The sequence below is a fragment of the Triticum urartu genome, chromosome 5A (genome assembly GCF_056163025.1).
Source record: "Triticum urartu cultivar PI428250 chromosome 5A, HENAU_Tu73, whole genome shotgun sequence".
NCBI classification, from domain to species: Eukaryota; Viridiplantae; Streptophyta; class Magnoliopsida; order Poales; family Poaceae; genus Triticum; species Triticum urartu.
This window is the reverse complement of record NC_141877.1, coordinates 7,607,774-7,624,861: the sequence shown is the minus strand read 5'-3', so window position 1 is coordinate 7,624,861 and position 17,088 is coordinate 7,607,774. Positions and strand designations below refer to the sequence as shown.

General features: G+C 45.1%; 1 pseudogene; it reads right to left on the bottom strand.

Annotated features, from left to right (window-relative positions):
* Positions 1 to 358: 358 nt before the first annotated feature.
* Positions 359 to 8,466, bottom strand: LOC147967418 (uncharacterized; annotated as a pseudogene).
* Positions 8,467 to 17,088: the final 8,622 nt, after the last annotated feature.

Genomic DNA, 17,088 nt, shown 5'->3' with positions numbered 1-17,088 from the left:
CATCACCGACTGCCTCGGCGTAGGCGGCGTGCCCAGCGACTCCATGGGCCGGATCCCATCGGTGACCATCTTGCGCCCTGCAAGCTTCTTCGCCTGCCGAACGGACCCACTCTTGCTGCCGTCGTGCCCACCCGAAGCCGGCGAAGCAACCAAGGATGGGAGGACGGTGCTCACGGACAGCAGAATCAACGTGCGATCTCCCGTGGGCACACCAGTGTCGCAGGAGGCCATGTGCCCCTTGTCAAGCCCAGACGGAGCCTGGAGAGTCACCAGCCCCAAGTTGGAGCCATATTGATTGGCCACGTCCGTCACCCCACCGAAGAAACCCGGTCTTGACGCGGCTGGGCCGGAGGCGAGCTCACCCCCTGATGCCAAGCTTGTCCCATGCCGCCGTGTCAATAGAGTCATCCTCCATGCTCGCATCTGGATCCTTGTCGTGCTCCTTATCTTGGGACTTTTCCTTGTCGCCCGGATCCGGGCTCTTGTTGTTGCTTGGCGGTGGAGGAGGAGGAAGTGCCGGAGCCCCGTGACGAGGTGCGAGCTCCGGCTCAAGCTTGATGAGGAAGCCTTCTCCGTTGAGCCAGAGTTGGACCGATCCCCGCAGCTTCTCGGGCTTGCGACAGGTGAAACGCATCCTCACCGGGCCAGAGCGGATCAAGGACAGCTCATCTACCACCAGCGGGCGGCCCAACATCGTCAGCCCGGCCATGAGGCGGTCCACCTTACGGTGCTTGGAGGGAATGCCCCAGAGCTTCACCTAGACCTCGGGCATCATCTCTCCTTTGGGGTCGTCAGCCACGGCGTCGCGGATGAGAGCAGTGATGTTGTTGAGGGACAGAAAGATCTTGCCACTGCGGGTCGCCATGCGCAGCATTGCCAGGTCCGGGAAGACCACGGAGAAGCAATCTTCATCGATCTGGGCCACCTGCCAGTCCCACTCTCCCTCGAACAGATGCGGCAGCTCCACCTCCAAGATCTCCTTCGACAGCACGCCCGGGGCCGCGGAAAGGATGGCGGCGTTGACCCCGAACCCGCTCTGGGCGTCGTCAGCAGCTTCTGGGAACTGCAGACAGAAAAAACCCCTCCTGGGATGGCATGGCCCATTGTCTGGAGGAGCAGCGGCTTGCCACGGGAGGGGCAGGAAGCCGAGACGTGGCCCTCCTGAGCGCAGAGGATGCAGAGTGGCGCGAACTTGCAGGTGCTCTGAAAGTGCCCCGCCCAGCCACACTTAAAGCACTCTCTATCGTCGGCTTCCTCCATCGGGATTGGCTCGGCCGCCGTGCCCTTCGACGACCCCGCCTGCTGCGAGGACGGCGGCTTGGAGCCCGCCGGCCCCGCGGCCTTAAACTTATTCTTCTTCTTCGACGCAAAAGGGTCGCCGATCCGGTCGCCTTGGAACTGCGGCATCTCCTCAATGCACTTGAGCTCGAGCCCCTTTCTCTTGTGCTCTTATTTCTTCCGCTTCTTGCACTCCTGGTCCTTCACCCACCACGCCGGCGGCGGCCCCCATCCACCCGACTCGCCATCGCGCGCCGCGCCATGCGCCTTGGACGACCGCACCTCGCGCTCGCGGCCGCACTCCGGCTCCGCAGCAGGAGGAGGAAGGGGACGCTTGTCCGAACGCCGGTCGGCCTTGGAGCCCATGGCCACCACCTCGGCGAAGGAGCGCACGAGGGGCGGCGGAGGAGGAATGGGGAAGAGGGCGCGAGCGGAGTGACCGAGGCGGCGCACCTCCGATTTGGTGGCTGGGAAACCTAGCGACGGATCTAGGGTTCCTCTGGGCAGCCACAACCACTTAAGTACCGAGCCTCTGGGCTTGGGCCATTTGGATCGGGCCGGCCACCCACTGGCCCAGCGGGAGCTTGTCTGCACTGCCCCAGACTGATCGTCCCCGCGTGGGTTGGATCAGAATTCGAAGTGGGCCGAGCAGCCTGGGAGCCGCTCCGGACCACCTGGCCCGCCAGCGCCAAGGCACCAACCCTAGGGCCTGGCAAATCCGCCGCCGCCGCCGCCGCCCTGGCCGCCGCCGCCGCCGCAGCTGCCACCTCTGGGCTCTGTGAACTCGCCCGCAGCAGGAGCCCGACCTTCGCCTCCGGCGCTGAGAGGCCAGCACCCCGCAGGCGCGGAGACTTCGACCGGGCCGCCTGACGCGCCGCTCCGACCGGAGGGACTTGCCGACGAGGACCACGGCCCCCGGGCACGAAGGCACGCCGCCTGCCAGGGTGAAGCGAGCCCCCGAGCTCTGCCGCCCTGGCCACGAAATCCCCCACCGAGCTTAGAGACGGGCCACGGGTCGTCCCCTCCCCGTCGACGACCGCGTCCGCCTCCGCTATTTGGAAAAGCAAGATTGTTATGCTTCGGCAACCAACTGAACCTTGTGTAGTTGTGTCGCTCAAAATGTTAGGTTCAAATGTCTGAATTTCAGGAGCACCTTCTTCAACTGCTTCATTCTTTTTCTTTACAAATGAACTGTTCTAGATGAGTAAAATGCATATAACCACCACTTTCGTGTCATAGCTCTCAGAAAACCACCACTTTACAAAACGTACACTTCTCACCGAATCGAAGAATTGACAGTGACAAAAAACACCGACACTAAGCAATTTGATGACGTCACTAATCAGCCGGGTCCACTCGTCAGGCTGAGTTGGCAGGGAAAAAATACCACATAGGTAAAAAATGAAGCAGTGTTGTCGTGATGTCAGGCTGAGTTGGCAGGAAAAAAATAACACGCCTCTAACCCAATAATCATGATTCAAGACCCCAATAGGTCCACCTACATGACAACTGTGTTGTCCCTTATTCTTCTCCGCACCCTCCCCGTGACGGTGGCCTTAGTGCTCACAATCACAACATGTTTGAATGTGGTCAACTCTCTCTCCACATAAGATGTGAATTATGCTTTCCTTTTCTCCCGGTACACCGGTACGAAAGAAAGACGGATTGTGCACTATTGATTAAGTTTGCATACTAAACATCATGTTTAAAAGATTATCGGGTAAAATAAGATCATATTCAGATTCTACACATTTTTCTAATCAATTTTCATATATGTCAAAATTGGAGTTAGGGTTTAAAAGATACGAATATTTATAAAAATCATTTAAATCTGCCCCAAAGAAATAACCTTATTTTTATATGGATCACATGTTTATTAACCAAGATATCAGGGGGGGGGGGGTTACTAAAAGAGAAACATTTTCTGGTCTCATGAAAAACAGGACTGCGTGTTAATTAACCAAAAGATAAGGGAGTTTTCTGCGAAAGCAAATCGTTTCCTGGGCCAACTTAAAACTGGACCCCGGATTGATTTCAATACACATGAGAGGGTTTTCAATAAAACTCTCGACGGACGGGCAGAAACAATTTATCTTTTATTAGTATTCATCTTTTATTAGTAGATATAAATTAAAAGAGAATCAAACGTACGTACCACAACTTCAAGAAAATTCCCTACACCCGACTTTCATAAATCTCCAACAACGTCCAACTAAAGCAAAGGTTTTTCAACCAATTTGACCGAAAAAGGGGGAGAAGAGCAGATCCAGAAGATGTTGCTCCAGGAGAGGGGCTTGTCCCCGTTCCTAATCGGTGGCTGTACTCATTTCAATACATCCTTGTCATGTATAAATGAGACGGGATTTCAAGTGGGTACGTCCATTAATGTATGTACCCGTTTCTAATCCGTGGTGGCTGCTCCAGTCACTGAAATCCACTCAATACATCGTAACTATTCTACAAACTAATTTTGGTTACATGAGTATTATTTACTTTTTTGTGATTGTGATTTTGTAATAAAAGATGTGCTGATGTCTTTGTTCTAGAGATGTGTGTTTCATCTAAAAGAATTCGAAATCATTTTTATTTTAATTTAGCATGAGATTCAATAAATCAACATATGTGTAATTGATTTTTGTGTGTGCTTATAATACAACTTTTTTTCTTTTGCAGACACAAGCACAATTTTCTTTCCAGTTTCAGTTTTACATAAACAAATTCAAACTATGAAACCATATGGAATTGATTAAGGTTCTGCTTGTACATAGCAGGAAAACTTCTAGACAATGTATACAAACCTCCTAGGCTCTTATTTAGGATGGAAGCCTGTTAAATTAATTTGGCTAAAAAAGAGCTTATAAAATTAATCTATCTTTATGGCAGGCAGTCGAGCACGATGCGCCATGTGCGTCACCCAATAGGAGCTCCCGTCGTGCTCATTGTTTTGCCAAAACAAAGAGCACGACGGGAGCTCCTATTGGGTGGCGGATCTAGGATTTGGAGTTACCCGGGGCAAACTTTTAAAGGAAACAAATAATTGAAGCCACAATGCAATCAAACAAAGACAGGTAACCCAAGTAATTGGCGAAGTAGTAATATGCATTCAGACAAGACGATCAACACAGTTACTTTTCAAAGCAGTTTTTTTTCGAAACGGATTTTGAAAGCAGTTTCAATTTCAAGAACTAGGAACGTTAAAAAAGTCTATACAAAATGACACTTGTCAAACTAAAGATAAAACACACATTTACCACTAAGTTATACGGAGTAGTTATATGAAGAGGATTTTGTAGATGCCCACTAGGGTTCCTTATGCCATGGAAATGGTCAACAATTTTCTGGTCTTCAATCCCAACAATTCTCTTTTCAGTATCCAATTTTCATGAAGTAGGTCAAGTGAGACGAAACTGAAACCTAGAACGCAAGAGTAGAAGATTGGGGGAGAGTGGAAGAACCTGCTATTTGTTTGCTCGCTTGTAATTTTGAGCTGGCCATGTGGCGGCAGCGGTGACGAAATCATCTCCTGTGTGTACGGCTCCCTGAGTAGCACGAACAGAGGGACCCCTCTCCATGGAGTGCCATCGGTGGGACTCAGCGGGGCGGCGTGCATGGAGGCGTGATCGCTTCATGCCCTGATCTGTTTTTCCGATCGATGGCCCATCTAACTCAACTTTAACTCTCTCTTTTTTTGCAACAGGGAACATCAACTCTCAAAGGAAAAAATAACGGGCTCTTATTCTGTTGGGCCTTTACTACCGATTCCAGATTTTCTCTGACTTTCTCGCTGGCCCATCTAACGAACCGTTATCTTCTCTGTCTCGTCTTCCTGCTCGAGTCAACCTCAGACTACGACGGAATCTCCTCACTCTCGCTCCCATGGTGTCTGCCAGACAAAGTAGTAGGGTGGGTACCCTAGGTACGAAACATTTACCCGGGGCGGCCGCCCCTACACGACCCCACGTTGGCGCCGCCCCTGCTCCTATTGGGTGACGCACAGGGTGTTCCATGTAGGGCCGGTCATGCAGCAGCGGACACATTAGCAATTCGCGCCTACTGTAGCGATTGATAGCGCGGTACCATTTGGTACAGTGGCACCCCCGTTTTAGGTTTTTATTATTTTTGAAAGTTTTTCCAAATAGAAATATTTTTGCAATTTTTTGATGTCCTAACATTTTCTGTAGAGCGCGAACATTTTTGAATTTTTTTTGAAAAATAGAAACAAAATTTGAAAACATGAGCATTGTTCAAAATTAAAAATAATTTTTAAGCGTGATTTTTTAATCCCAACAATTTATCATTTTGCAAATAAATTTTGGGATATTGATTTTTTTTAAGTTTTCATTTTTTGAAAATAACAATATGTTTTGAATTTCGTGAAGATTTTATAATCTGCAATTATTTTTTGAAATGTCATATTTTGAATTTTTTGGATTTAATCTACGATTTTCTGAAAATAATCAAACAATTTTAAAAATTCTATTTTTTGGATTTCTGAACATGTTTTGAAGTTTATGAACAAATGGTAAAAATTGGAAAGTTTTTTCAGGTTTTAACAAATTTGAAAATGTGAATTTTTTATAAATTTCTTAACATTTTGAAAAGAAAAAGAAAATTGAAAAAGAAATAAGAAAAATGTGGGAAATTAAAAAAGAAAAAAATAAGTAAAATGACACGTCCCAACTGTGGGCGCTTCTGCGCGAACATCCAACTATGTGTGGCGATGAGCCGCACATATTATTTCCATAGCACGAGGGCCAGAGGCATTGATCGGCTATCTTGCATGGGCCAGTGAACAAACGATGTTTGGTGGCCCGTCTTGTATTATCACGGAGGCCCGTCTCGTTCGTCACGGAGCTGAGATGAGAGGGAGGCGGAGGGGCCGACGTCGGTGATTGACGGCAGCAGAGCTATGCATGCATCGAGGGTGACCAACGGTGGATGCCCTCCCCCCCTCCTTATCTGTATTAGTAGGTGTCCTCTGTATTGACCCTGCATCACAACTTGCATCCTCTCAAACTTGTGGCAACTACAGGTGACCTGATGAGCTTATAGGTGTTTAGAAACGGAGGACATGTCTGGCTACTTAATAGAAGCGTTTCCTCAAAGTGAACGCACTAGTCTTTTAAAGTTAAGAAGAGAACGTGAGTTACAAAAAAAAAGTGTTTCCGGGGGAGAGAACATGAGTAACCAACGGATCCATTGTGTCTTCCGCCCGTGGGGAGGTGAGGTGAGAAATCCTCTGTCCTCCTCTTCTCGTCAGCTCCCACCTCCGAAAATGCAGTCGTCCCCTCAACACTCACCAAGAAAGATCCGCCTGAATCCACTGCTGAATCTGAATGTATATATGTGACTAAATCGAGGTGACCAGGAAAGATGTTGTACCTAAAGAAAATCAAGTTCGATGTATGAAAGGTTTTGCTCTTTCAAAATAAATGCATTTGTAAATACCAAGCTTAATAAGGTTTTTCGGGATCTGAAAGTACTGAAACTTCAAACTCTGTTTTTACAATGCTTGAAAGTACTGAAAATTAAAAATATTTTTTCTAAAACGTGTTTTTAATCCCAATAAATTATTATTTTGCACATAAATTTTGGGAAATTGAACTTTTTCTGTTTCTATTTTTTGAAAACGAGAATTTTTTTAAATTTCCTGAGAATTTTATAGTCCGTGAACAAATTTTTGAAATGTAATACTTTGAAAAAATTGAATGTCTACTTTCTTTTGAATACTAGATGATTTCCCGCGCGTTGCGGCGGGACTTTCTACATTTTATATGCAGCTTTAAAGAAAAGCACACATAGTATGAATGAAAAAATATGAAAAAAATACATCAATTAAAGATCCAATTTGGATATAATGTTTACATTTGAAAATTTGAATAAATGCGTTGTTTACAAACAACAAAGATTTAGCATTAACATGCAAGCATTCCTTTGGGTTGGTTGAAAGAAATTGAAATAAACAAACTTTGGGGGAAATAACTGGAAACACATCAAGAATCAAGTCTTCATCATTTGGTTACCACTCCATCAAGATCGCTGATGCGTGAGTGGAGGTTGCAATATCTTTTGATCAAACTGACACACCATATTGAGGTCACATGTGATTGGACAACAAAAAAAATTTAAGCATGAATTATATATCAAAAAATTATGTCTCATAGGTCAAGGAAAACATTCTGCAGTGTACGATAATTGCTTGACAATCTGATATAATCCTTTTATATGTTTAATATTATCCATATTTATTATAATGATTAATTTATTTGTATAACAAAGATTTCCTACTGTTCCATTCAAACTAAATCATGAAACTGCAACCTTCCTTGTACCAAACCATCTTGTTCTGGTATAAGACATGAGATAGATCTCACAATTTGGCAACAACCCTGTAAACGAACTTATAAACATGGATCCTCGGGAAGTTGCCATGGCAATATATGAATGTTCATTCATCTTTGAGCATAACTACCAAAGGCATGTACAAAAATAATAAACAAATAATGTGGAAACCAATAAAAATGGATCCTTCGGAAGTTCGTATGCCAAATAATATGAACGTTCGTTCATCTAGAACATTACATACAGAATGTATGGTAAAAATAATAAACAAAAGTAGCAAGATAGTAGAGGAGGATTAGGATGGAACCATGGAGCAATTAGCGGATTAGGATGGAATCAGGTGTCATGGGATACACGAGTATTTCACCTTGTCCAACACGTTGGTGGTGTCATGGGGGCGCCAGCAGGCAAGATACAGTCAACGGCGATGGTCTTGAAATTCGTCACCTGCACGTGGATTTACCCGCACCAGTTGTATTATCATAGATCGATCTACACACCACTTCAGATTCTCATGAACACACTGTATATGTTAACTACATCACGCGCGCACGATCACCAAATTAAAATGAAATAGCAAGATGGGGAGGAAGAAGACAATGAACTGATTCATATATATAGTTGATTGATCCAGCAAGATAGAATGGAATCGTCTTAATGCCCCTACAACTTACCTGTCAATGCCAATGAGCCAATCAACCCAGGTGAGCTAGGAAGAAAACATATTTCTGCAGCGGCGAGGAGAGCATTAGACGTCCTCGACCACGCGGCATGGAGGAGGGCCTCAGCAGTGCCCGGCCTCGACCTCGTGCTTGTGGAAGATGCGGTCGCAGCCGCACGCGGCATGGATCAGAGAGGAGGGGGGCCAACGCCATGAACTCGCGGCAGCTGTATACAGCATACATATTGATGCCAAACGCCATGGTAGTGCACCACCTTGCCGTCATGTTGAGGAATAATAATATTCTAGCTGTGGTGGAGGCCATAGGAACAGAGCAGATCGGTTGCTTAAAAGGAATAACAGCTCTATCTACAGTACAATCGTTTCCTTAAAAGGAGGAACAGCTATCTGTTACTCTTCCATCTGTTTCGGTGGAAGATGAAGACGAAGTAGATCGGTTGCCGGAGATTAATATAGCCACGTAATTAGTTGATGGATCGTGCAGGAAGCGGAGATTGAGAAGATGTTGGGGAAAGCCAAGGGAGGACGACTTTTGGATTACAGAGGCCTTTCGGTTTACAGACAATCGAATCATTTTTATTTTTATTTTGTAAAATAATGTGACTTGGTGAGATGCATGATCAAAATAATTAAGAGAAACTGATGATGTGGCAAGGGTGCTGAGGTGGATAGACTGCATGTCAAGAAAAATAGAATAGTGGGGATGAACTATTTAAGTATTATAGATATGCTGTTTTTTAAATAAGAAAACCATTTTTAAAACCAGCCTGCTCCCGCGCCCCTGCGCCCTTCCCCTACCCCGCCGGCGCCGGCGCCGGCCCCTCCGCCGTGCCCCTCCGCCCCTGCGCTAGCTATTAGTTTTTTAGATGTTTTTACATGTTTTGTAGATTATTTTAGTTTATGTTTAGTTTAGTTTTAAGATTAGGAAAATTTCAGATGTGTAGTTATATTTATTTAGATGTGTAGTTAATTTAGATGTTGTAATTTGTTCATAAAAATTATGCACTTTTGTATAGAAACTTTATTTTTTTCATATGTACGAAAATGTAGAGTGAAAACGAAAATATGATGAAGGAAAAGAAAACCGCTCGGCTCGACCACCACCGCATTTTCATAAAGTGTTTCCACCGCATTTATATGAGGGTGGACGTCGGAAAAAATAAGAAGAGGAAGAAGAAAAAAAAAAGAGGATTCCTTCTTCTTCTCCTCTTTTTTTTCTTCTTCTTTTTTATCGCGAACTAGGGCACAGGGTCGAGGGTCGGGAACTAGGGCAGAGGGTCGAGGGTCACCCTCTCAACCGTGATAACTTATACCACGGGAGCACCCCCCCCCCCACCCACCCCGGCCCTCTCGCTCGAACAAAACTCTCAAGGACACCCAAACCCTAGAAAAAAACTATGTCGGTCTCCTACCCCCTCCCGCCGCGCCCCTACCCGACAAACTCTCTCGAGGCCACCCAAATTTACCAAGTTAAAAGAGCGTTGTCGTCGAGGCCACCCCAAACCCTTGAAGAGTTGTCGAGGCCACCCCAAACCCTTGAAGCGTTGCCGAGGCCACCCCAAACCCTAGAGAAGCAGCGTCGAGGCCACTAATTAATATGATTCCTTATTGTGATTAGCTAGCTAGTTCTACGTTTGCCACTAATATATCCATCTGTCATGTTTGAATAATAATTTCCATGTTGTAAAAATTCGCAGAAACTATGGACCCCCGAGACGAAGCAACAGAAGCGATGTTGGGGGACATAATCGCACACGGAAGTGAGGCCGTCTTGTCGTTTCTCAACGACACCGATGGTCTGGAAGGAGAGGGTGAAGAAGCAGACTATGGTGATCGAACAATGGAGGAGGAAGGAGATGATCACGATGGCTCCGCTGACCCAATGCCGGTGCAAGAAGGACACCGTGATGACGGCTCCGGTGACCGAACAGAGTCCGGCCAGGTATATATATTAATTAAGTATGTGCTGACTATAGCTAGCTAATTGATGCATTAATTGTTTTTGGTATGTACACATATATTAATGAACTCTCGTCTTTCTTCTTTTTTCTAGCCCTCCGGATCGAGCACAACTTCGGTAAAGAGACGAGGCCCGAAGAAAAAGTTGCGCTCGGATGAAAGGTTTGAGATCGTAGAAATCGCGCGCGATGGCATGCCGATAGAACCCATCCGGACAAAGGAAGCATTTGCTGCTCAGTGCAGGGTTGTTGTTAGGGACAAGATCCCGATCAGCATCCACCAATGGTTTAAGCCGGCTAAAGAAGACCCTGGGTGTCTTATGTCTCCGATATGCAGAAAGATGATGTTTAGACCGCGCTGAAGGAAAATTTCACCCTACCGCCAGAGGAAGATCCGGAGAAGCCAGTTAAAGAGCAATTGATCAAGTCTCATACTCTTAAGAAGATGGCAGAACTATTTAGGAGGTTGAAGAATGAGCTCAAAAAATTTGTCGACAAAGAAGAGACACCATAATTCATCGGCCGGTATGAGAAGATCAGAGATCACTGGCCCGCATTTTTGGTGAAGGAAATATGCTCTAGAGGCAATAATAAAGTTATTATTTATTTCCTTATATCATGATAAATGTTTATTATTCATGCTAGAATTGTATTAACCGGAAACATAATACATGTGTGAATACATAGACAAACAGAGTGTCACTAGTATGCCTCTACTTGACTAGCTCGTTAATCAAAGATGGTTATGTTTCCTAACCATGAACAAAGAATTGTTATTTGATTAACGAGGTCACATCATTAGTTGAATGATCTGATTGACATGACCCATTCCATTAGCTTAGCACCCGATCGTTTAGTATGTTGCTATTGCTTTCTTCATGACTTATACATGTTCCTGTGACTATGAGATTATGCAACTCCCGTTTGCCGGAGGAACACTTTGTGTACTACCAAACGTCACAACGTAAAAGGGTGATTATAAAGGAGCTCTACAGGTGTCTCCAAAGGTAGATGTTGGGTTGGCGTATTTCGAGATTAGGATTTGTCACTCCGATTGTCGAAGAGGTATCTCTGGGCCCTCTCGGTAATGCACATCACATAAGCCTTGCAAGCATTGCAATTAATGAGTTAGTTGCGGGATGATGTATTACAGAACGAGTAAAGAGACTTGCCGGTAACAAGATTGAACTAGGTATTGGATACCGACGGTCGAATCTCGGGCAAGTAACATACCGATGACAAAGGGAACAACGTATGTTGTTATGCGGTCTGACCGATAAAGATCTTCATAGAATATGTAGGAGCCAATATGGGCATCCAGGTCCCGCTATTGGTTATTGACCGGAGACGTGTCTCGGTCATGTCTACATTGTTCTCGAACCGTAGGGTCCGCACGCTTAACGTTACGATGATAGTTATTATGAGTTTATGCATTTTGATGTACCGAAGGTTGTTCGGAGTCCCGGATGTGATCACGGACATGACGAGGAGTCTCGAAATGGTCGAGACATAAAGATTGATATATTGGAAGCCTATGTTTGGATATCGGAAGTGTTCCGGGTGAAATCGGGATTTTACCGGATTACCGGGAGGTTACCGGAAAACCCCCGGGAACTGAATGGGCCTTAGTGGGCTTTAGTGGAAAGGTGAAAGGGGCAGCCCAAGGTGGGCTGCGCGCCTCCCCCCTCCCCTATTCCTATTAGGACAAGGAGAGGTGGCCGGCCCCCCTTCTCTCTCTCCCCACTTGAGGATTCCTATTCCAACTAGGATTGGGGGGGGGAGTCCTACTCCCGGTAGGAGTAGGACTCCTCCTGTGCCTCCATAGAGCTGGCCGCACCCCTCCCCCTTGGCCCCTTTATATACGGAGGCAGGGGACACCTCTAGACACACAAGTTGATCATTGAGATCGTTCCTTAGCCGTGTGCGGTGCCCCCTGCCACCATATTCCACCTCGATCATATTGTAGCAGTGCTTAGTCGAAGCCCTGCGTCGGTAGAACATCAAGATCGTCACCACGCCATCGTGCTGACGAAACTCTTCCCCGACGCTTTGCTGGATCGGAGCCCGTGGATTGTCATCGAGCTGTACGTGTGCTAAGAACTCGGAGGTGCCGGAGTAACGGTGCTTGGATCGGTCGGATCGGGAAGACGTACGACTACTTCCTCTACGTTGCGTCAACGCTTCCACAGTCGGTCTGCGTGGGTACGTAGACAACACTCTCCCCTCTCGTTGCTGTGCATCACCATGATCTTGCGTGCGCGTAGGAATTTTTTTGAAATTACTACGAAACCCAACAGTGGCATCCGAGCCTAGGTTTTATGGTTTGATGTTATATGCACGAGTAGAACACAAGTGAGTTGTGGGCGATATAAGTCATACTGCCTACCAGCATGGCATACTTTGGTTCGGTGGTATTGTTGGATGAGACGACCCGGACCAACATTACGCGTACGCTTACGCGAGACCGGTTCCCCCGACGTGCTTTGCACACAAGTGGCTTGCGGGCGACTGTCTCTCCAACTTTAGTTGAACCGAGTGTGGCTATGCCCGGTCCTTGCGAAGGTTAAAACAGAGTCTATTTGACAAACTATCGTTGTGGTTTTGATGCGTAGGTGAGATTGGTTCTTGCTTAAGCCCGTAGCAGCCACGTAAAACTTGCAACAACAAAGTAGAGGACGTCTAACTTGTTTTTGCAGGGCATGTTATGATGTGATATGGTCAAGGCATGATGCTGAATTTTATTGTATGAGATGATCATGTTTTGTAACCGAATTATCGGCAACTGGCAGGAGCCATATGGTTGTCGCTTTATTGTATGCAATGCAATCGCGATGTAATGCTTTACTTTATCACTAAGCGGTAGCGATAGTCGTGGAAGCATAAGATTGGCGAGACGACAACGATGCTATGATGGAGATCAAGGTGTCACGCCGGTGACGATGGTGATCATGATGGTGCTTCGGAGATGGAGATCACAGGCACAAGATGATGATGGCCATATCATATCACTTATATTGATTGCATGTGATGTTTATCTTTTATGCATCTTATCTTGCTTTGTTTGACGGTAGCATTATAAGATGATCTCTCACTAAATTATCAAGAAGTGTTCTCCCTGAGTATGCACCGTTGCGAAAGTTCTTCGTGCTGAGACACCACGTGATGATCGGGTGTGATAGGCTCTACGTTCAAATACAACGGGTGCAAAACAGTTGCACACGCGGAATACTCAGGTTATACTTGGCGAGCCAAGCATATACAGATATGGCCTCGGAACACGGAGACCGAAAGGTCGAGCGTGAATCATATAGTAGATATGATCAACATGGCGATGTTCACCAATGAAACTACTCCATCTCACGTGATGATCGGACATGGTTTAGTTGATTTGGATCACGTGATCACTTAGAAGGATTAGAGGGATGTCTATCTAAGTGGGAGTTCTTAAGTAATTTGATTAATTGAACTTAAACTTATCATGAACTTAGTACCTGATAGTATCTTGCTTGTTTATGTTTGATTGTAGATAGATGGCTCGTGTTGTTGTTCCGTTGAATTTTAATGCGTTCCTGGAGAAAGCAAAGTTGAAAGATGATGGTAGCAATTACACGGACTGGGTCCGTAACTTGAGGATTATCCTCATTGCTGCTCAGAAGAATTACGTCCTGGAAGCACCGCTGGGTGCCAGGCCTGCTGCTGGAGCAACACCAGATGTTATGAACATCTGGCAAAGCAAAGCTGATGACTACTCGATAGTTCAGTGTGCCATGCTTTACGGCTTAGAATCGGGACTTCAACGACGTTTTGAACGTCATGGAGCATATGAGATGTTCCAGGAGTTGAAGTTAATATTTCAAGCAAATGCCCGGATTGAGAGATATGAAGTCTCCAATAAGTTCTATAGCTGCAAGATGGAGGAGAACAGTTCTGTCAGTGAGCATATACTCAAAATGTCTGGGTATAATAATCACTTGATTCAGATGGGAGTTAATCTTCCAGATGATTGCGTCATTGACAGAATTCTCCAATCACTGCCACCAAGCTACAAGAGCTTCGTGATGAACTATAATATGCAAGGGATGAATAAGACTATTCCCGAGCTCTTCGCAATGCTGAAAGCTGCGGAGGTAGAAATCAAGAAGGAGCATCAAGTGTTGATGGTTAACAAAACCACTAGTTTCAAGAAAAAGGGCAAAGGGAAGAAGAAGGGGAACTTCAAGAAGAACGGCAAGCAAGTTGCTGCTCAGGAGAAGAAACCCAAGTCTGGACCTAAGCCTGAAACTGAGTGCTTCTACTGCAAGCAGACTGGTCACTGGAAGCGGAACTGCCCCAAGTATTTGGCGGATAAGAAGGATGGCAAGGTGAACAAAGGTATATGTGATATACATGTTATTGATGTGTACCTTACTAATGCTCGCAGTAGCACCTGGGTATTTGATACTGGTTCTGTTGCTAATATTTGCAACTCGAAACAGGGACTACGGATTAAGCGAAGATTGGCTAAGGACGAGGTGACGATGCGCGTGGGAAACGGTTCCAAAGTCGATGTGATTGCGGTCGGCACGCTACCTCTACATCTACCTTCGGGATTAGTATTAGACCTAAATAATTGTTATTTGGTGCCAGCGTTGAGCATGAACATTATATCTGGATCTTGTTTAATGCGAGACGGTTATTCATTTAAATCAGAGAATAATGGTTGTTCTATTTATATGAGTAATATCTTTTATGGTCATGCACCCTTGAAGAGTGGTCTATTCTTATTGAATCTCGATAGTAGTGATACACATATTCATAATGTTGAAGCCAAAAGATGCAGAGTTGATAATGATAGTGCAACTTATTTGTGGCACTGCCGTTTAGGTCATATCGGTGTAAAGCGCATGAAGAAACTCTATACTGATGGACTTTTGGAACCACTTGATTATGAATCACTTGGTACTTGCGAACCGTGCCTCATGGGCAAGATCACTAAAACACCGTTCTCCGGTACTATGGAGGGAGCAACAGATTTGTTGGAAATCATACATACAGATGTATGTGGTCCGATGAATATTGAGGCTCGTGGCGGATATCGTTATTTTCTCACCTTCACAGATGACTTAAGCAGATATGGGTATATCTACTTAATGAAACACAAGTCTGAAACATTTGAAAAGTTCAAAGAATTTCAGAGTGAAGTTGAAAATCATCGTAACAAGAAAATAAAGTTTCTACGATCTGATCGTGGAGGAGAATATTTGAGTTACGAGTTTGGTGTATATTTGAAAAATTGTGGAATAGTTTCGCAACTCACGCCACCCGGAACACCACAGCGTAATGGTGTGTCCGAACGTCGTAATCGTACTTTACTAGATATGGTGCGATCTATGATGTCTCTTACTGATTTACCGCTATCGTTTTGGGGATACACTCTAGAGACGGCCGCATTCACGTTAAATATGACACCATCAAAATCCGTTGAGACGACGCCTTATGAACTGTGGTTTGGCAAGAAACCAAAGTTGTCGTTTCTGAAAGTTTGGGGCTGCGATGCTTATGTGAAAAAGCTTCAACCTGATAAGCTCGAACCCAAATCGGAGAAATGTGTCTTCATAGGATATCCAAAGGAAACTATTGGATACACCTTCTATCACAGATCCGAAGGCAAGACTTTTGTTGCTAAATTCGGAAACTTTCTAGAGAAGGAGTTTCTCTCAAAAGAAGTGAGTGGGAGGAAAGTAGAACTTGACGAGGTAACTGTACCCGCTCCCTTATTGGAAAATAGTACATCACAGAAAACTGTTTCTGCGACACCTATACCAATTAGTGAGGAAGCTAATGATGGTGATCATGAAACTTCAGGACAAGATACTACTGAACCTCGTAGATCAACCAGAGCAAGATCCGCACCAGAGTGGTACGGTAATCCTGTTCTGGAAATCATGCTGCTAGATCATGATGAACCTACAAACTATGAAGAAGCGATGGTGAGCCCAGATTCCGCAAAGTGGCTTGAAGCCATGAAATCTGAGATGGGATCCATGTATGAGAACAAAGTATGGACTTTGGTTCACTTGCCCGATGATCGGCAAGCGATTGAGAATAAATGGATCTTCAAGAAGAAGACTGACGCTGACGGTAATGTTACTGTCTACAAAGCTCGACTTGTCGCAAAAGGTTTTTGACAAGTTCAAGGGGTTGACTACGATGAGACCTTCTCACCCGTAGTGATGCTTAAGTCTATCCGAATCATGTTAGCGATTGCCGCATTTTATGATTATGAAATTATGGACTGGTGCAAGCCTCTCGGAGTTGGAATAAACGTTTTGATAGTGTGATCAAAGCATTTGGTTTTATACAGACTTTCGGAGAAGCCTGTATTTACAAGAAAGTGAGTGGGAGCTCTGTAGCATTTCTGATATTATATGTGGATGACATATTACTAATTGGAAATGATATAAAATTTCTGGATAGCATAAAGGGATACTTGAATAAGAGTTTTTCAATGAAAGACCTCGGTGAAGCTGCTTACATATTAGGCATAAAGATCTATAGAGATAGATCAAGACGCTTAATTGGACTTTCACAAAGCACATACCTTGACAAGATTTTGAAGAAGTTCAAAATGGATCAAGCAAAGAAAGGGTTCTTGCCTATGTTACAAGGTGTGAAGTTGAGTCAGACTCAATGCCCGACCACTGCAGAAGATAGAGAGAAAATGAAAGATGTTCCCTATGCTTCAGCCATAGGCTCTATCATGTATGCAATGATGTGTACCAGACCTGATGTGTGCCTTGCTATAAGTTTAGTAGGGAGGTACTAAAGTAATCCAGGAGTGGATCACTG